Raw genomic sequence first — 21,718 nt, 5'->3', positions numbered from 1 at the left:
CTGACTTGAAAATATATCGCCGTTCCTTCACTGTCACTGGGTCAAAATCCTGGAACTCCCTCCCTAACAGCACTGTGGACCTACACCTCAGGGACTACAGTGGTTCAAGAAGGCAGCTCACCACCACCTTCTCAAGGGCAATTAGGGATGGGCAATAAATGCTGGCCTAGCCAGCAGTGCCTACATCCCGTAAATGAATAAAAAAAGGTAAATAGGATCAGCTTGCTTGGGCATATATCCTGAAGCAGGCAACCCTTCAGCATCTAAAGTGGAATGTTGCCTATGTCTTTATTAAACCATCGTGAACAATTAGCTAACATTTGCTCTTACTAAAAAAACCTGCACTAATAATATGCTACCCTTGAAAAACTGCCGCCGGACTGGATTTACTGCTCCTCAATCAATTGTTTTACAGACAAAGCTTTTCACATGCTAGTAAATTATGCAAATTAGGGGAGAAACTCACATCAAAATATTCTGTATAGCCCAACCCTAGTTATTGGTATAGGTAAACCTGCACCAGGGGCGCCTCAATAATCTTTTCAATATTGTAAAATAAGGACTTGGATTTGTTTTCATATGTGCTATCTCAGAGGACTTCCATAAGTGAAACCCAGCTCAATGGGTTTGATTCTTAGGCCCAGCCGAAGCAGGGATTGGAATGGGGTGGGAGCCAAAAATTGCACAGCCGGCCTGCATGTTGATTCCCCAACTGCATCCTGCCCCTGGGCCATTTCTGTGGTAATGAGATGAGTGAAGGGGAGGCAGCAGGGCCTTCCTACATAAAAATAAAAAATGCTGGAAAAACTCAACAGGTCTGACAACAACTGTGGAGAGAAAGGCAGAGCTAACGTTTCGAGTCCTTATGACTCTTCTTCAGAGCTGAAGGGAAGTAGAAATGTGGTGAAATATATACTGTTTAAGGGGGGCGGAACAGGTGAAGTGGGGTAGAAGGCCAGCGATAGGTGGAGGCAAAGGAGAGATTGTGAAAGATGTCATAAACAAAAGGTCAAATGGTTGTTAATATTGGTAGTTCTGGCTAAAGGAGGTGCTAATGGTGACATTGAGAGTGGAAAGCAGAATGTGATAATGGCAGGGCCAGGGTAAGCACTCTGGAAAGTGACAGATGGCCCTAGTGGGGGTGGGGGGAAGGGACAGAGGTGGGAAAAAAAGATCGAAAAGGCTAAAAGCTGAGGATAAAACAATGAATAAAATGGAAATGAAAAATAATAATGAAAGTGGGGAAAAAATTAAAATGAACAAAAATTAAAAACAGAAATGAATAAGAAAAAGGTGGGGGGGGTGGCGGTGGTGAATAGAGTTCATGGTCTGAAGTTGTTGAACTCAAAATGAAGTCCGGAAGGCTGTAAAGTGCCTAATCAGAAGATGAGGTGCCGTTCCTCCAGTTTGCATTGAGCTTCACTGGAACATTGCAGCAGTCCAAGGACGGACATGTGGGCATGAGAGCAGAGTGGCGTGTTGAAACGGTAAGCGACAGGAAGGTCTGGGTCATGCTTGCGGACAGGCCGAAGATGTCTTGCAAAGTGGTCACCCAGTCTGCATTTGGTCTCTCCAATGTAGAGGAGGCCACATTGGGAGCAGCGAATGCAGTAGACTAAAATGAAGAAGAGGGTGCAAGTGAAGTGCTGCTTCATTTGAAAGGTGTGTTTGGGCCCTTGGATGGTGAGGATGGGGTAAGTAAAGGGGCAGATGTTGCACCTTCTGCAATTGTATGGGAAGGTACTGTGGGAGGGGTTTGAGGTGTTGGGGGTGATGGAGGAGTGGACAAGGGTGTCCTGGAGTGGGGGGTGGAGGTGAAGGGAAGATGTGTTTGCTGGTGGCATCATGCTGGAATTGGCGGAAATGGCAGAGGATGATCCTTTGAATGTGGAGGCTGATGGGGTGAAAAATGAGGACAAGAGGGACCCTATTATGGTTCTGGGAGGGAGAGGAAGGTGTGAGGGCAGAAGCGCGGGAAATGGGTCAGACACGGTTGAGGGCCCTATCAACCACTGTGGGTGGGAAACCTCAGTTAAGGGAGAAGGAAGACATGTCAGGAGCACTGTTTTAGAAAGTGGCATCATCGGAACAGATGCGACAGAGGCAAAGGAACTGAGAGAAAGGGATGGAGTCCTTACAGGAAGCAGGTTGTGAGGAACTGTAGTCAAGGTAGCTGTGGGAGTCAGTGGGCTTGCAATGAATATTGGTGGACAGTCTATCACCAGCAATTGAGACAGAGGTCAAGGAAGGGAAGGGAAGTGTCAGAGATGGACCATGTGAAAGTAATGGAGGGGTGGAAATTGGAAGCAAAATTGATACATTTTTCCAGGTCCAGACGGGAACATGAAGTGGCACCGAAACAGTCATTCAATGCACCGAAGAAAGAGTTGTAGGAGGGGGCCTGAGTAGGACTGGAACAAGGAAAATTCCACATACCTATAAAGAGACGGGCATAACTGGGGCCCATGCAGGTCCTGCTGAGCTTTTCCAGCATTTTTTGTTTTTGTTTCATATTTCCAGCATCCGCAGTATTTTGCTTTTATTCTAAAAGGACCTTCCTGCCTGCCTGCCTGGGTGCTGCAGCAGCCGCAGGCTGTTCTGTAGAGGGAGTCTCCCACTACAGCCATGACCTAGCTGCAAAAGCTAGTTTTTTAAACTCAAAAAAGTTGGAGAGAGGGCACCTCCATTTTTAAGTGTCTTCTCCCATACCTACATCTAGATGATGATGTCCCTGTGTCTGCGACCTTGTCCTTCCACATGATAGCTGTCACGGGTTTGGAAAGTGCTGTCTAAGGAACCTTGGTGAGTTCCTGCAGTACATCTTGTGGATAGTACACACTGCTGCTACTGTGTGTCAATGGTGGACAGAGTGAATATTTGTAGATGGGGTGCCAATCAAGAGGGCTGCTTTGTCCTGGATGGTGTCAAGTTTGAGTGTTGATAGAGCTGCACACATCCAGACAAGTGGAGAATATTCCATCACACTCCTGACTTGTGCCTTGTAGATGGTGGATGGCTTTGGGAGTAAGGAAGTGAGTTACTCGCTGCAGGATTCCCAGCCTCTGACCTGCTCTTTTAGCCACAGTATTTATATGGCTAGTCCAGTTCACTTTCTGGTCAATGGCAACCCCCCAGGATATTGATAATGGGGGATCCAGCAATGGTAATGTCATTGAATGTCAAGCAATGGTTAGATTCTCTTTTGTGGCACGGATGTTCCTTGCCACTGGTCAGCCCAAGCCTGAGTGTTGTCCAGGTCTTGCTGCATTTGGACATGGACTGCTTCAGTAGCTGAGGAGTCACAGGTGGTGCTGAACGTTAAGAAAAAGTCAGCGACCTTCCCCACTTTATGATGGAAGGAAAGTCATTGATGAAGCAGCTGAAGATGGTTGGGCCTAGGACACTATCTTGAGGAACTCCTGTAGTGATGTCCAAGAACTGAGATGATTGACCTCCAACAACCACAACCACCTTTCCTTTGTGCTAGGTTTGACACCAACCAGCTGAGAGTTTATCCCCTCTATTCCCATTAACTCCAGTTTTGCTGCCACATTTGGTCAAATGCTGCCTTGATGTCATGTTCAGTCATTCTCACCTCACCTCTAGAGTTCAGCTTGTTTGTTCATGTTTGAACCAATGCTGTCATGAGGTCAGATGATGAGTGACCCTTCCAGAAGCCAAAATGAGCTTCAGTGAGCAGGTTATCGCTAAGCAAGTGCCACTTGATAGCACTGTTGATGATCCCTTCCATCACTTTACTGATGATGGAGAGTAGACTGATGGAGTAGTAATTGGCTGGGTTGGATTTGTCCTACTTTTTGTGTATCGGATATACCTGGGCAATTTTCCACATTGCCAGTGTTGTAGCTGTACTGGAACAGCTTGATTAGTGGTGCGGCAAGTTCTAGAGCACAAGTCTTCAGTACTATCGCCGAAATATTGTCAGGGCTCATAGTCTTTGCAGTATCCAGTGCCTTCAGCAGCTTCTTGATATCATGTGGCATGAATCGTATTGGCTGAAGACTGGCATCTGTGGTGCTGGGCACCTCCCGATGAGGCCAAGATGGATCATCCACTCAGCACTTCTGGCTGAAGATTGTTACAAATGCTTCAGCCTTATCTTTTGCACTGATGTGCTGGGCTCCCCCATCGTGGACGATGGGGATATTTGTGGAGCCTCCTCTTCCGCCAGTGAGTTTTTTAATTGTCCGCCATCATTCACGACTGGATGTGGCAGGGTTGCAGAGCTTAGATCTGATCCACTGGTTGTGGAATCTCTTAGCTCTGTCCAACGCATGCCACTTACACTGTTTCACCTGCAAGTAGTCCTGCGTTATATATTCATCACCAGGTTGACCCCTCATTTTTAGGTATATCTGGTGCTGCTTCTGGCATGCCCTCCTGCACTCTTCATTGAACCAGGATTGATTCTCTGGCTTGGTGGTAATGGTAGAGTAGGGGATATGTCAGGCCATGAGGTTACAGATTGTAGTTGAGTACAATTCTGCTGCTGATGGCCCACAGTGCCTCATGGTTGCCCAGTCTTGAGTTGCTAGATCTGTTCGAAATCTATCCCATTTAGCATGATGGTAGTGCCACACAACATGATGGAGGGTATCCTCAATGTGAAGACTGGACTTGGTCTCCACAACGACTGTGCGGTGATTACTCCTACCAATACCGTCATGGACAGATGCATCTGCGGCAGGCAGGGTGGTGAGGATGAGGTCAGTACGTTTTTCCCCTCTTGTTGGTGCCTTCACCTGCCACAGACCCAGCCTAGCAGCTGTGTCCTTTAGGGCTCTGCCAGCTTGGTCTGTCGTGGTGCTACTGGGCCACTCTTGGTGATGGACATTGAAGTCCCCCATCCAGAGTGCAATCTGCGCCCTTGCCACCCTCAGTGCCTCCTCCAATTGGTGATCAACATGAAGGAGTCTGATTCATCAGCTGAGGGGGGGACGGTACGTGGTAATCAGCAGGAGGTTTCCTTTCCATGTTTGACATGGTGCCATGAAATGTCATGGGGTCTGGAGTCAATGTTAAGGACTCCCAGGGCAACTCACTCCCAACTGTATACCACGATGCCGCCACCTCTGCTGGGTCTGTCCTGCCAGTGGGAAAGGACATGCCCAAGGATGATGATGGTGGTGTCTGGGACATCATCAGTAAGGTATGATTCCGTGAGTGTGACTATGTCAAGTTGTTGCTTGACTAGAACAGAAAATGCTGTAAAATCTCAGCAGGTATAGCAGCATCTGTGCAGAGAAAAACAGAGTTAACGTTTCGAGTTTGTAAGACCCGGGTCTGAAGAAGACCATATGTGTGAGAAGGCGTGTGAGAGGGCGCATGCGCACGAGAGGGCGCGCGTGTGAGAGGGGGCGTGTGAGAGGGGGTGCAAGCGCATGCGAGAGTGAGCGTGTGAGAGAGAGAGTGAGCGTGTGAGAGAGAGAGAGTGAGCGTGTGAGAGAGAGAGCGAGCGTGAGAGAGAGAGCGAGCGTGAGAGAGAGAGAGCGAGCGTGTGAGAGAGAGAGCGAGCGTGTGAGAGAGAGAGCGAGCGTGTGAGAGAGAGGGCGAGCGTGTGAGAGAGAGAGCGAGCGTGTGAGAGAGAGAGCGAGCGTGTGAGAGAGCAAGCGTGTGAGAGAGCAAGCGTGTGAGAGAGCAAGTCAGCGTGTGAGAGAGCGAGCAAGCGAGGGAGAGAGTGAGCAAGCGAGGGAGAGTGAGCATGCGTGAGAGGGAGAGTGAGTGGGTGAGAGACAACATGAGTGAATGCGTGTGCCTGACTCACTCCCAGGCTCAGGGTTCTCACTCACCCTCACATCCATTCACTCTAATGGTCATCTTCGTTAATTAGCAGATGGTGAAATTTGAATTTAATAAAAATCTGGAATTAAAAGTCTGGAGATGACTGGAGTTAATTGTTCTAAACACCCATCTGGTTCACTAATGTCCCTTAGGGAAGGAAATCTGCCATCCTTACCTGGTCTGACCTACATGTGATTCCAGGCCCATAGCAATGTGATTGACTCTTAAAAAAAATGCCCTCTGAACAAGGGCAACTAGGGATGGGCAATAAACACTGGCCTAGCCAGCGATGCCCACATCCCATGAACAAGTAAAAGAAATTATCAGTTTATTGCATTGATATTTTTGGACAGCCTAGGTTAGCCAGATGGAAGGTGTCATTGACAGTGCCAACAAGAAAGACTTACACAATAACTTGCTTACTGACGTTCATTTTGGGTTTCGCAAGGGCCACTCGGCTCTTGACCTCATTATATTGACCCAACAATAGACAAAAAACGCTTAACTCGAGATGATATGAGACTGACTGCCATTGACATCAATGCAGCATTTGACTGAGTGCAGTGTCAAGGAGCCCTAGCAAAATGGAAGTCAATGGGAAACAGGGGAAAATCTCTCCACTGAAGTCATACCTAGGATAAAAGAAGATGGTTGTGGTTGTTGGAGTCCAATCATCTCAATCCTAGGACCCCGCTGCAGGAGTTCCTCAGGGTGGTGTCCAAGGCCCAACCATCTTCAGCTGCTCCATCAATGACTTTCTTTCTATCAAGTGGTCAAAAGTTCATCCCCTGTTCAGTAGCATTCACAACTCCTCAGATACTGAAACAGTCCATATACATAAGCAGCAAAGCTTACTTAGGCTTAGTTCCTCCAGTTCTATGCAGGACAATGCGCAGCAAAACTCCACTACCAGACCCAGGTAGTGTCTGCTCTTGGAAGTCCTCCTTATGCAGCAACGCCTGTGTCTGCACTGGAGTGCTGCTTTGGATGCATTAGAGTGCTAAAGTTGGAGTTTGCCTCCAGCAGCTGGCAGTTACCTTTCAAGACGGGAAGCCCATAAATCAACGGGAGTTCGGACAGAGAACTCATAAAGCAGAGGAGAGAGCAGGGAGTTTACAGATTAATTCTAAAAGTGACAACACAGGCGTCCCATAAGTTGATTGGTTGGTAAGTGTAGGCCTTTCTAGACTCGGCACAGGGGAGATGATTGGTGAGTGACAGATGTGTTATGTTATACCGTTCTGTAGTAAGCACTTTTTAAATAAAGTTTAAGGTATGTCAGCGCAGCTCAGCCATGTGGAATGTGCATCCTGCGGGATGTGGGAAGTCATGCAGGCACAAAGTGCCATCAATGACTACATCTGCAGGAAGTGTCGCTAGCTGCAGAAACTTGCAGTCTGGGTTGCAGAACTTGAGCAGCAGCTGCAGTCACCATGGTACATCCGCAAAGCTGAAAATTACATGGTTAGCACTTATAGAGTGGTGGTCACACCGCAGCTGAAAAGTACACAGGCAGAGAGGGAATGGATGCAGAAATCCCCTGAGGCTATCTCGCTCTCTAACTGGTTTTCCATTTTGGACACTGATGAACAATATGGTTCCTCAGAGGGCTGCAGCGAGAGCCAAGTTCGTGTGGCTCAGCTGCACAGGAGGGGAGGAGGAAGAGTAGAAGTTTATAGTGGCAGGGGATTCCATGGTTAGGGGAGAAGACAGGCATTTCTGTGGTCATAGACGCGACTCTAGGTTGGTATGTTGCCTCCCTGGTGCCAGGATCAAGGACGTCACAGAGCAGTGGCAGTACGTCCCTTTGGGGGAGGGTGACCAGTCAGAGGTCGTGGTCCACATTGGGACCAATGACACAGGTAGGAAAAGGGACAAGGTCCTGAAAGCAGATTTTAGGGACTTGGTAATGGAATTAAAAAGCAGGACCCCAAGAGCGAAAATCTCAGGATTACTCCCAATGCCATGTGCTACTAAGCATAAGCATAAGAAGACTGAGCCGTTCAATATGTGGCTGGGTAAATGGAGTAGAAGGGAGGGATTTAGATTTCTGAGGCATTGGGGCCGGTTGTGGGGCAGGTGGGACATGTACAAGGAGGACACATTAATAACACTCCTCGCAGGGAGTGTTTGCTAGTGCTGTTGAGGAGGGTTTAAACTAGATTGGGCGAGGGATGGGAACCTGAGGGGAAATTCAGAGTGGAGGGGAGAAAAACTGCCAGTGGGAAGTAGAGGATTATTAACTGATAAAGAGGATATATCAGAGAGTAGCATCAAGGTTAATAGAATACTTGGAGACTTTTATAGAATTAGAGAAGACAACAGTAAATCATTAGATGGGGTCAGAACAAGGGGGAAAAGTAAAAAAACCTAAATCAGGCTTAATGTGTGTGTACGTGAATGCACAGAGTGTGGTTAATAAGGTTGGTGAACTACAGGCACAGGTTGACAAATGGAATTATGATATTACTGCTACAACAGAGAGCTGGCTCAAAGATGAGCAGAATTGGGCATTAAATGTTTCTGGGTAGAAGGTGTTTAGGAGAAACACAAAAGGAAGACAAGGGGATGGGGGGGTGGGAGGGTGGGGGTAGTGGCAGTATTGATTAAAGATGGCATTACAGTGCTGGAGAGAGAGGATGTTCCAGAGGGGTCAAGTACGGAATCTCTCTGGCTAGAGGTAAGGAACGTAAAAGGTACAATAACATTATTCGGTGTATATAAACCAGTGGAAGGGATGTAGGGAAACAAATTTGCGAAGAAATTACAGAGAGGTCCAAGAATTATAGAGTAATTATAATGGAGGGCTTCAATTATCCAAACATAGACCGGAATGGGAATAGTGCAAAGGGACAAGAGGGGCACAAGTTCCCGGAATGTGTTCAAGGTAATTTTTGGCAGCAGTATGTTTCTGGTCCAACAGAAGGCAGGCACTGTTGGACCTTGTTCTGGGGAATGAGTTGGGTCAAGTGGATCAAATATCAGTGGAAGAGCATTAAGGGGACAGTGACCACTGCATCATAAGGTTTAGATTGGCCATGGAAAAGGACAAGGAACAATCCAGAGCAGGGATAATTAATTGGGGGAAAGCCAACTGCGATGGGATGAGAATGCATCTGAGTGAGTTGGAATCAAATGTTGGCAGAAAAGACAGTGGCTGATTAATGGGCCACATTCAAAGAAAATGTATTGCTGGCGATGTCAAAGTATATTCCCTTGAAGGGAAAAGGTAGGAAAAATAAATCCAGAGTGCCCTGGATGGCGAGAGACATAGCGGTGAAGATGAAAAGGAAGAAGTGCATGTACGACAGATAGTGGGTAGGAAATACAAGGGAAGATCAGGCTGAATATAGAAGGACCAGAGGGGAAGTGAAAAAACAAAGAAGAAAAGCAGAGAGAATGAAATGAGACTGGCAGCTAACATGAAAGGGAATCCCAAGGTCTTCTATAAGCATATAAATAATAAAAGGGTGGTAAAAGAAAGAGTAGGGCCCATTAGGGATAAAAAACGGGACTTGCCGTGGAGACAGTAGAAATAACGGAGGTATTAAATGAGTACTTAGTATCGTTTCTTACAAAAGAAGATGATGCTACCCAGGCCGAGGTGAGAGAGGTGGTAACTGGTACACTTGAAGAACTTACAATTGACAAGGAAGTGTTAGAAAGGGTATCTTCACTTTAAATAGTGAAGGTACCAGGACCAGGTGGAGGCAGCCAAGGTTACTGAGGAAAGTGAGTGGAAATTGTAGTGATAATCTTCTAGTCTTCTTTAGATACAGGGGTGGTGCCAGAGAACTGGAGAATTGCTCAAAATTTGTTCCAAAAGGAGTACAAGGATAAAGCCGGCAACTACAGACCAGTCAGTTTGACTTCAGCGGTAGCGAAACTTCTGGGACAAAATCGATAATCACTTTGATAAGTGCAGGCTAATTAAGGAAAGCCAGCATGGATTCATTAAGGGAATATCAAGTTTAACTAACTTGGAGTTTTTTTGAGGAGGTAACAGAGAAGGGTGATATGGGCAATGCTGTTGATATGATGTATATGGATTTTCTAAAGGCATTAATACAGTGAGCAAAATTCTAGCTCATGGAACTAAGGGAAAGTAGGCACTTGAATAGGAAATTGGCTGAGTGACAGGAAACATAGGGCGGAATCGTCCCAGATTTGCACTAAGTACAGTAGTGGGCGGATGAAGCAACATATTACCCGCCACCCGCAATGGCGGCGTGTCACACCATATCACCTCAAACCCGCCATCTTAATTATGCATTCCCAGGAAACACGCCATTTCGATGATGGGCGGGCTCCGGTTCGCATGCCACGCTGTCACCTCGCCGCTTCATCACGCCAGCCACCACAGGACTGCTGCAAATAAGACATAGCCCTGAAAGGCAAGAAGACTGCAGCCCCCATGTTTAGTGATGCGTCCCTCAAGCACTTTTTGGACACGGTGGAGGCCTGCCATGACGTCCTCTACCTCCGCTCTGGCCGCAGGAGGGGTAGCAACATTGCCACTCAGACGTGGAAGGCGATGGCAATGGTGATCAGTGCTAATGCTGCACAGAAGAGGTTCTGCAGAGCTAATGCAGATAAAGGACGAATGATCTCATCCGTGCCACCTGGGTAAGGCAGCCATCTCATCACTCTAAACTCACACACTCTAGCCTATCACACATTCACTGGCATCTCTCTCACTGACAACTCAAGGGACATCACCACTCACTCTTTCACACACATCGTCACATCTCCATCTGGCCTCATTTGCTCTGGAGGCTGCCTCCTCAGCCCTCACCATCTTGTAAGTTTAACAAAATAGGCCAAGGAATACTTTTTCAAAATATGACCAGAACAAGAGAAATTTATATATCTCAAATTCAAGAGTTGACTATCAAATACACTGATAATAGCTGGTGCCATAAAGGCAGGAGATGGGGTGGCACAGGGTGAGATACTAATATCTACTGAAACAAGAGCTAGTAGGGCCAGTGGATTTTGGGGGCAGGCAGAGACTGGGCATTAGCTGTAACTACTAAAAAGCTATGATACATCATTCCTTCTCTTCGCATATCTATTAAAGCAGGACAAATCCAACCTGGCCAACTACCGCCCCATCAGTCTACTATCGATCATCAGTAAAGTGATGGAAAGGGTCATCAACAGTGCTATCAAGCAGCATTTGCTTAGCAATAACCTGCACACTGACGCTCAGTTTGGGTTCCACCAGGGCCTCTTAGCTCCTGATCTCATTACAGCTTTGGTTCAAAGATGGACAAATGAGCTGAACTGCAGAGGTGATGTGAGAGTGACTGGCCTTGACAGCAAGACCAAGTGCGGCATCAAGGAGCCCTAGCAAAACTGGAGTCAATGAGAATCGGGGGAAAACTCTCAGCTGGTTGGAGTCATACCTAGCACAAAGGAAGATGGTTGCATTTGCTGGAGGTCAGTCATCTCAGCTTCAGGATATCGCTGCAGGAGTTCCAAATGCAGCAAGGCCTGGACAATATCCAGGCTTGGGCTGACAAGTGGTAAGTAACATTCCACCCCTGCTGCAGATGTCAGGGCAGCAACTAGAAGTCTAAGGCGTACAAAAGTTAAGAAATTCTGATCACAATTGGTTGCATGGATGAACACATTTGGTCACTTTACAATCTGAAAATATATTCACTTTCAGTGAATAATATGTAAAGGTGTCCTTCAGCTTCGTTGATAGACTTCGCGAGTCCTCCAGGTGCATCCCCCATCAAACCCCCGCCCCCACTCCACCCACCCACCTCCCCCTCCCCTCAGCAGTTCAGCTGCATGCAGCTGACCCACGAGTAATTTTGGAAGGAGAATTGTGAATGTGGCAGGTTCGCTCGGAGCCATGTGCAAGCACTCTCCCATTTATGCGGAACCTTCCCATATCACACCCATCTACATGTCCTGAGCATTTTCAATGCTGCCTGCTGGGGTTTGCTTTCAGTTGATCATCTGAGCTGATCTGCATCTCCGCCTACCCACTGATCACACTCCCATGCACCACCTGATCTCACCCACCATGATTCGTCTTACACTTTCAATTTAGACAGCATGGTAGTAATACAGTTTTTCTTTCGCTTCCTGTTCTTTCCCCTCCCCCAGTCAACCATTTCCTTTCCCCCGTCACTGTCGACCCCCTGGCATCACCTTCCAACCCCGCCCCCCAGCCTTCCAGCCACAACCCTTTTCTTTTCGGGATGTCTGGGTGAACGTGCACGTTAACCTCCTCCTTCCCACCCCCAGGGTCCATGTCTGCCTCCAAGTACCCACTAACCGCCCTCGCCATCCCTTCTACCGATACCGTCAAACCCTCACCCTCCCACCCTACTGCCTCACTCTGCCCTCAGTCATTCTCGCCATTCCCTCGTACCACACCCACCCTCAGTTCGCTCCTCAGGAGGCAATCCTGGACTCATCAGAGCCCTTGCTTGCACATTCACCTGGACATAGCCCCTCCAGGTTACTTCTGCCCTCTGGACTCCCCCCCCCAACTTAGTCCTGCCTCCTTCAGACACCCTTACTTCTTCCTCCCCCTGGACTCCTGCCACCCCACTGGACTCCTTCCCCTTCCCGTCACCTTCCTCCCCCATTGCCGCCTCCTGCCCCGTAGTCTCTCCACCCCTTCCAACCTCCCACCCCGGCACCTTCATTCCCCCCTCCCAGCCTTCCACCCCCCACCGACACCTTTGTTCCCCCTCCCAACCTCCTGCCGCCCCATCGACACTTTCGTTCCGCCCCTCCAAACTTCCCCCCCGTCCAAAACCTTCGTTTCCCCCCTCCCAAACTCACCATCCCCCGACACCTCTTCATGTCCCAATTGATCCTAGACCTTCCTCTCCCAAACAGCTGGACCTTCCTTTCCACCCCCTTGACCATATGTTGTGAGCAGACCCTGAACGGTAACTTTGCAGTGGAGCCATATCCATGAGAGTCCACCCAGGCTGCCATCGATGCTCCTCCAGGGTCCCATTGCTACCGAACTCCAGCATCTTCTGCTCCTCGGGTGTTTGCAATGTGAGCAAGGCCCTGGCAGTAAGTCCCAACTTCTGCGCGTTGTACTTGTCAAGATGGGTTCGGCATCAGCATGTTTTCCTCCCAACATGGGCGGATAATCCAGCGTGGGGGGATGATTCCTGCGGGCTGGCCTTACAATGATATGCAAATGTATTACCCTGAAGTTACCGACGTCTGAAATGGAACCCGCCATTGACAGGCTGAGCGGACGATCGCAAACTGGTTTCACGTCATCGTGAAACCGAATTTTGGCCTTCTTGCCATATTGTCCGCTCATGCCACCAAACATGTCCGACACCAGCAGGCACAGAAAATTCTGCCCCAAGTGTAGCCTTCCGATGAAGTAGGACTTGCTGGAAAGGAATAATTAGATCAGGGCATGCAAACAATATTCAGTTCCCTTCAAAAAAGCACATTCTATCATTATATTTATATTCCCATTATAAATCCTTATGTCTATATTTATAATGGAAATTGTCTAAGTAAATATGTCATGCTGTGACTGTGGTGGCGCTACAAGAATTTATAATTCGTAAAGTTGGTAGGGAAAGCATACAAGTGCAAGATATATACTGTACATCCTAAAAATGCTGAGTGGGTTGCAATATTCTACGTCAAAATGCGAGACTGTGTCAATGCGAAAACATACTTTAAAAATGTCAAGAATTACTTGCTGTAGTTATGCATGGAATTGGTGCCATGGTAGGGATTTTAAACTTGAAATGTCACAAACATAACATAACTGTTACAATATATGGTAAATTTATGGTAAAGAATTCTGGACAAGTTTGTGTGCAGTTCATAACTGGGCACCAAGTGGCACAGCCTAAATCTCTTAGATGCCTATGTTGGAGGCAAGGAAGAACTTTCACACATGAACTTAAATCTACTTTTTAATCTTTTTCATTCTTGGAAATCTCACTCTCCTGACTACCTTTCCTCTTGGTCATATATCCTTGTTTCAGCCACATATTTTTTATTCATTCAAGGGATGTACGCTTCGCTGGCTAGGCCAACATTAATTGACATCCCTAATTGCCCTTGAGGAGGTGGTAGTGAGCTACCTTCTTAAACCACTGCAGCCCATGTGATTCAAGTACTCCCACAGTGCTATTAGGGAGGGCGTTCCAGGATTTTGACCCAGAGACATGAAGAAATGGCGATATATTTCCAAGTCAGGATGGTGAGTGGCTTGCAGGGGAACCTCCAGGTGGTGATGTTCCCATCTATCTGCTGCCCTTGTCCTTTTAGATGGTAGTGGTCATGGGTTTGGAAGGTACTGTCTAAGGAGCTTTGGTGAGTTTCTGCAGTGCGCCTTGTAGATGGTACATACTGCTACCACTGTGCGTCAGTGGTGAAGGCAGTCAATGTTTGCGGATGGGGCACCAATCAAGCGGACTGCTTTGTCTTGGATGGCGCCAAGTTTCTTGAGTGTTGTTGGAGCTGCACTCATCCAGGCAAATGGAGAGCATTCCATCACGCTCTTGACTTATGCCTTGTAGATGGTGGACAGGCTTTGGGGAGTCAGGAGGTGAGTTACTCGCTGCAAGATTCCAAGCCTCTGACCTGCTCTTGTAGCGACAACATTTATATGGCTAGTCCAGTTCAGTTTCTGGTCAATGGTAACACCCAGGATGTTGATAGTGGGCGAATTCAGTAATGGTAATGCCATTGAATGTCAAGGGGCGATGGCTAGATTCTCTCGTCAGAGATGGCCATTGCCTGGCACTTGTGTGGTGCAAATATTACTTGCCGCTTGTCAGTCCAAGCCTGAATGTTGACCAGGTCTTGCTGCATTTGGACATGGGCTGCTTTAGTCTCTGAGGAATCATAAATGGTGCTGAACATAGTGCAATCATTAGCAAACATCCCCAATTCTGACCTTATGACGGAAGAAAGGTGAAGCAGCTGAAGATCGTTGAGGAATTCAAAGAACAACAAACAAAGAAAAGTACAGCACAGGAAAAGGCTCTTCGGCCCTCCAAGCCTGCGCCGATCATATTGCCCGTCAACTAAAACATTTTGCACTTCCGGGGTCCATATCCCTCTACTCCCATCCTATTCATGTATTTGTCAAGCTGCCTCTTAAACACCACTATCGTACCTGCTTCCACCACCTCCTCTGGCAGCGAATTCCAGACACTCACTACCCTCTGCGTAAAAAACTTGCCCCGCACATCTCCTCTATAGTTTTCTCCTCTCACCTTAAATCTATGTCCCCTAGTAATTGACTCTTCCACCCTGGGAAAAAGCTTCTGACTATCTACTCTGTCCATGCCACTCATAATTTTGTAAACTTCAATCAAGTCGCCCATCAATCTCCGACGCTCTAGTGAGAATAATCAGAGTTTCTCCAACCTCTCTTCATAGCTAATAACCTCCAGACCAGGCAGCATCCTGGTAAACCTCCTCTGCACCCTCTCCAACACCTCCATATCCTTCTGGTAATGTGGTGACCAGAATTGCACGCAATATTCCAAGTGTGGCCTAACCAAGGTTCTATACAGCTGCAGCATGACTTCCCAGCTTTTATACTCAATACCCCTGCCAATGAAGGCAAGCATGCCATATGCCTTCCTGACTACCTTATCCACCTGCGTTGCCACTTTCAGTGACCTGTGGACCTGTACACCCAGATCCCTCTGCCCGTCGATGCACTTAAAGGTTCTGCCATTTACTGTATAATTCCTGCCTGTATTAGACCTTGCAAAATGCATTACCTCACATTTGTCCGGATTAAACTCCATCTGCCATTTCTCCGCCCAAGTCTCCAACTGATCTATATCCCGTTGTATCTTTTGACAATCCTCTTCACTATCTGCAACTCCTCCAACCTTTGTGTCGTCTGCAAACTTACTAATTAGCCCAGCTAATTAACCCCTAACTCCTGCAGTGATGTCCTGGAGCTGAGATGACTGACCTCCAAAACCCACAACCATCTTCCTTTGAGCTAGGCATGACTCCAACCAGCGGAGAGTTTTCCACGATTCCCACTGACTCCAGTTTTTCTAGGACTCCTTGATGCCACAATCAGTCAAATGCGGCCTTGATGTCAAAGCCACTCACTCTCACCTCACCATTCAACAACCATCACCCTATGCTGCCTTGGTTCCACTAGACCATGTCCTTCTCCCCCTCTTTTGGCCTCTCCATCCTCATCCTGTTTCTTTCTAACGCTCTACCTCTTTTTGGTCTCACCCACTTAATCCCTATACAGCTTGATCCAAATTGAGCGGAAAAGGCTCGAGGGGCTAAATGACCCACTTGTGTTCCTGTATTCCTAGCTCCCTTATGCTTAACTCCGTGTGTATTGACATGGAAAACAACTAGTAGATATGTTAAAAAAGTACGTGGGTCACATATTTCATTGAACAACATTCTTACGCAGATTCTCACGTTAGTCTCTTTCTGTGCCTAACCTGTCTTTAATTCATGATATTTCCTTTTCCTTTATTCCTCTGTTTCATTCTCTATCCTTAAAGCTCACGAGTTAAGGAGATAGACCACTGGTCCCGCTATTCACGAATGTTCCAGATGCCCCACTGTCCTTGCCATGTGGTTATCAGCTAGTACTTTCAGTAAGTCAAAGTGCAAATGTTTTCTAGCTGAAAGGTCCAGAAAAACAATTAACTTATGGAGTACATCACAAGATTCCCCTTCCAGGAAGATTTGGTAAGATTCTTTATCCTGGTCATCCTGAAGCCCCACATTCTTCCCTTTGCTTTGCTTCCTGGTCCAAACAAATGCACGTATATACAAACATATGAATTGGGAGGAGTAAGCCATTAGGCCTCTCAAGCTTGCTCCACCATTTGCTAAGATCATGCTGAATTTGATTATGGCCTCAAGTCAACTTTCCTGTCTACCCTCTATAAGCTCAAACTCCCTTGTTAATCAAGAATCTATCAAATCAGCCTTAAAAATATTCAATGGCCATGCCTCCACTGTTCTCTGGGGAAGAGAATTCCACAGACTAACGACCCTCTGAGAAAAAAAAATCTCCCCATCCCTGTCTTAAATGGGAGACCCCTATTTTTAAACTGTGTCCCCTAGTTCTAGGAACATCCTCTCAGTATCCACCCTGTCAAGTCTCCTCTGGATCCTATATGCTTCAATAAGCTCACCTCTCATTCTTCTAAACTCCAATGGATACAGGGCCAACTTGTTCAACCTTTCCTCATAAAATAACCTCTCCATTCCAGGAAATCAGTCAAGCGAACCTTCTCTGGCCTGCTTATAAGACAACTGAATCCTTTCTCAAGGAGACCAAAACTGTATACTGTACTCCAGATGTGGTCTCACCAATGCCCCGTACAGCACTGCATCAACACTTCCTTACTTTTATATTACATTGCCCTTGCAATAAAAGTTCCATTTGCCTCCCTAATGACCTGCATACTAACTTTTTTGTGATTCATGTACCAGGACACCCAGATCCCTCTGTACCTCAAAGTTACAAGCATACGAATTAGGAGGAGTAGGCCACTTGGCTCTTTAAGCCTGCTTCGTCATTCAATAAGATCACGGCTGATCTGATTATAACCACCTGCCGACCCCTGATAACCTTTCACCCCCTTGTTAAACAAGAATCTATCTAGCTCTGTCTTAAAAATGTTCAAAGACCCTGCTTCTACTGCCCTTTGAGGAACAGAGTTCCAAAGACTTTCAACCCTCTGAGGGAAAAGATTTCTCCTCATCTGTCTTAAATGAGCGACTCCTTATTTTTAAACAGTGGCCCGAAGTTCTAGATTCTCCCACAAGAGGAAACATCTTCTCCACATCCACCCTGTCAAGACCCCTCAGGATCTTAAAGGTTTTGATCAAGCTGCCTCTTCCTCTTCTAAATTCCAGTGGATACAAGCCTAACCTGTCCAATCTTTCCTCATAAGACAACCAGCCCATTCCTGGTATTAGCCTAGTAAACCTTCTCTGAACAGCTTCTAACACATTTACATCTTTCCTTAAATAAGGAGACCAATACTGTACACAGTACTCCAGATGTGGTCTCACCAGTGCCCTGTACAACTCAAGCATAACTTCCCTACTTTTGTTTTCAATTCCCCTCACAATAAACGATAACATTCTATATGGTTTCCTAATTGGCAGGCCCTCATTCTGAGACTCCCGACCCCATTCCCGGGCTTTGCAATTTTCAGGAGTGCCCTTTAAGGGTGCAAGTTTGTTCGGGTTGTGAGGCCGCGCACTGCACTCCCGACCTGGCTGGCTCCATCGTGGAGACAGGCAGCTCCTAGTCCTCAGAGGTGTCATTTTAAAGGCGAGTTCAAAAGGTGCTCCTCATGCCCCCAGTGCCAAGCTATACTCCCCACCCACCCCCATGACCCCTCATGCCCCCAATGCCAAGCTATGCTCCCCACCGACCTCTGCATGGCCCTTTATGCCCCCCATGCCAAGCTATGGCATCTTCCCATCCCCATGGCCCCTCATACCTCCTATTCCACTTACATGCCCATTGGTTCTATACAGTGTATAATCAATGAACCCTATATTGACAATAGCATGTGTTAAAAATAGTTTGAAAAAAAGTCGTTCATTCATCACTTGCCACTATGTTAAAAAACATCATTTCACTAAGTGTTAATCATCCACACCCTTTAAAGTATCAATAATAGAACCTACAGGCACAACCTCTTAACATTGTGTATATAAACACTGTGAAATTGACATCACAGATTAGAGAGCCAAAGCTGTCAATTAAGCAATCTTTTCGCTGAGGATCAGGTGCTTCATCAGAGTAATGGGTGTCTGGGCTCTCAGCCACATTTAGTCCTGCATGGCAGCATGAAGGGCCATGGGAGTGGGAGCCATACTTTAGGTTGGCAAGCAGGTGAAGAGCCCATGTGGCCTTCGTATTTTTCATGGAACCTCAACCACGGGCGGGGTGAGATTTCATGAAGGATTTATAAATTAGATACATTTTTCCATTAATGTTCCTTGACATGTCCCAGCTCATGTGACACTGTCGCATGAGGCGACATGTCTTAAAATATTTTCTTTTCTTCAACCTTAAACTAATCTCCCTAAGACACCTCTGTGCCTCAGGGAGATTTCTGCGCTCTTTCGCGCATGTGTGAAAGAGCGCAGACCCTGACTCAGGGAATCCCCCTCCGCCTGCACAGGAAGCACACGTCAAGCTAGGCGAGCCTTAATTGGCCTGCCCACGTAAAATGGCGGTGCGGACCCGATCGGAGGCGCCGATCGGGTTCACGCCTGCCCCCGCACAAACCCCCGATGTGGGGAAAATTCTCCCCTTAATGTAGTGAGCCATCTAAAGGTATTAGGAAGAGTGTTCCAGAGTGTAGGACGGAAATGACGAAAAGTTCTTACACTGATGATGTCATTGGAGGGGGTGTTGCGGAAGTATAATAATTTTCATAATATTTTTCTGGTTTATTGTGAAGTAGGTTTACGGGTGTAAGTATAGGTGGTTCTGTCTGTGTGATTTAATTACACTTGGAGTCAAGTAGACTGCAAGCTTGAAATTATCAAAAGAAGCTAGGTATAGAAATGTGCTTGAAATGCTAATCAGTAAACATGGATGCTGGCTTAGCATGTAAGGTGTAAAGGGAATTTGCATTTTTTTTAGATAAATGAAGGGATTGTTTGGATTTCAAAGGGATGTTAGTCTGTTTACAACTAGCTGGGTAAGCAAGGCTAAGGAGTGTGTTTATTTTTCCCAAAGGTTACTGACAATATTGGCAACATGTAAGTTTTTATATTATGAGGAAGGTACAGTTTCAAAGACATATGGAACAACAGAACTTACATATTAAAGCGGGAGAAACATATATAAAGGAGAATGAAAGGCTATGTAAGGCCATATGAGGGCTATGTAAGATTTAACAGAAGTGTGTGAAGCAGCCTTCAAGAAGCCTCCAGTCATTTGTGCATAAGTCTGTTATGTAAAGTAACTGAAGTTGGAGAAGGCCATTTGGAATTTTATTATCAAATGGGTACTGTGTTAACTTGCTGATTTTGTTTTAAATCTAAAAACTATTTTGGACTGTTGCCTTAAAGGGGGTGTGTAACTGGAAATCAGGTAATTAGGAATTTTAGGAGCTGTTGTAGTGGTAAGTAATTGTAATCTTATGTATGGTGTTTGAAATCTTTTATTTTGTTAATGACTATTCTAATTTAATTTTTAAAACCTCTAAAAGATCTTGGTGGCCTCCTTAATTCTGAATTCAGTGCACAGTTCTTCTCATAATAAATACAAATTGCAAAACCATTGTGATAGCGTGTCCAAATTTCTCTTGTGGATTTGGTCCACCTGGCACACATCATCTGCCATGTCATAATAAGTACAATAGGCAAACTAAATAGATTCAAACGGAAAGTGGTACAACAGGCAATGTCAAAGGAAAGAGAGATTAGAGAGATTAAGAGAATGGAGAGAGTCAAAAGTAGGATTTTTAAGAATATGGTGATCACAACAGTTTTGTGGGGTAGTAGGAGCAATGTCAATTGTTACAGTTATGAAGTCTATAAGTTTATGTCTTGGGACTGTCTCCTTAATTTAGGGCGAAATAAAGGGAGTCTTGTTGCCTGTTCTGAAGTCTGCCTGACAATAGGCCTGGGTGTCTCGGCTGTTAAAGATTAAAGGGAGGACCGGTTTGCTTTGCTCGAAAGAAGGTGTTAAGTGTTCACACTTGGAAGCAATGGCAGCAGCGTCTATGTTTACAGTGGTTCGAGTGCTAGTCTCCAAAGACCGAGGAATGTGTTGAGAATGTTGGGTTGCAAACAGTTAAGCGGAGGGTGCTAGGAGGCTTCAAAAGGACTTGGCCAGGCTAAGTGAATGGGCTAGAACATGGCAGATGGAGACTAGGTCATATTCCATAGAATTTCAAAGAATGAGGGGTGACCTCATTGAAACTTACAAAAATTCTTACTGGGTGTGACAAGCTGGATGTAAATAACATGTTTTCCCTGGCTGGTGAGTCTAAAGCCAAGGGACATAATTTCAGGATAAGGAGCAGGCCATTTAAGACTGCGATGAGGAGGAAATTCTTCACTCTAAGGGTGGTGAATCTTTGGAATTCTCTACCCCAGAGGGCTGTGGAAGCTCAATCATTGAGCATATTGAAGACAGAAGTCAATAGATTTCTGGAGACTAATGACATCAACGGAGATGGAGATAGTGTGGGAATGTGGCATTGAGGTAGATGATCGGCCATGATCTAACTGAATGGCAGAGCGCAGAGCAGGCTTGATGGGCCGAATGGCCTAATCCTGTTCCTAAGCTTTAAGTTGTCCATTTACTTACAAGATAAAAGAGAGTTGAGGCCTCAAGAATGGACTATTAGAATTTCTATCTGTTTACAATGTGATTCACATTGCCATGGAGATGGGCTTTGAGAGGGGATGGGTTTCTAATTTATCCCTGAAACTCTCAGACAGGCACTCTGCCAGGATCTGGAAGAGAGTTAGGAGCTAGAGGCTGAAAGTCTCTATGGTTCATCATGCAGGATTGCAGGTGTGGGCTTGTGCTCAGATTGAAAAGACTAAATTCATGAGTATTTGGAATGACGCTAGAAGATTTGCCTAGCTTGCACTAGAGGGCGAATCTACAGGATAAACTCTCAATGTGAAAGACAGTTCCTGGGTTAAAAGTTACCAGGTAGGGAAAGGAAAGGAAGGGAAGTAAACCCTTGGGAGGTAAGAATCATTTTGCACTGGATCCAGAAAAAAATCAAACAACTCTTTAAAGGACAGTGTAAAGTATATCTGTGAAATGGGTTTTTCGATTGTGTTAAAGGGGGAAAGTCGTAAACTCTAGTTTAAAGTATGTTGCCTACAAAAAGAATGTTTAGTCAATAGCGCTTTTAGTCTGTTTGTTATAGTAAAAAGTCAAATAGTGAAATCT

At 46.2% G+C, this 21,718-nt stretch overlaps 1 protein-coding gene across 5 annotated transcripts in view; it reads right to left on the bottom strand.

Moving 5' to 3' along the window:
• Positions 1–21,718, bottom strand: part of tbc1d32 (TBC1 domain family, member 32) — a 411,412-nt gene that overhangs the window by 169,885 nt on the left and 219,809 nt on the right. The gene's annotated exons all lie outside the window — the stretch shown is intronic.

This window comes from Cetorhinus maximus, chromosome 5 (assembly GCF_964194155.1).
Source record: "Cetorhinus maximus chromosome 5, sCetMax3.hap1.1, whole genome shotgun sequence".
Classification (NCBI taxonomy): Eukaryota; Metazoa; Chordata; class Chondrichthyes; order Lamniformes; family Cetorhinidae; genus Cetorhinus; species Cetorhinus maximus.
This window is presented reverse-complemented; position numbering and strand designations above follow the sequence as displayed.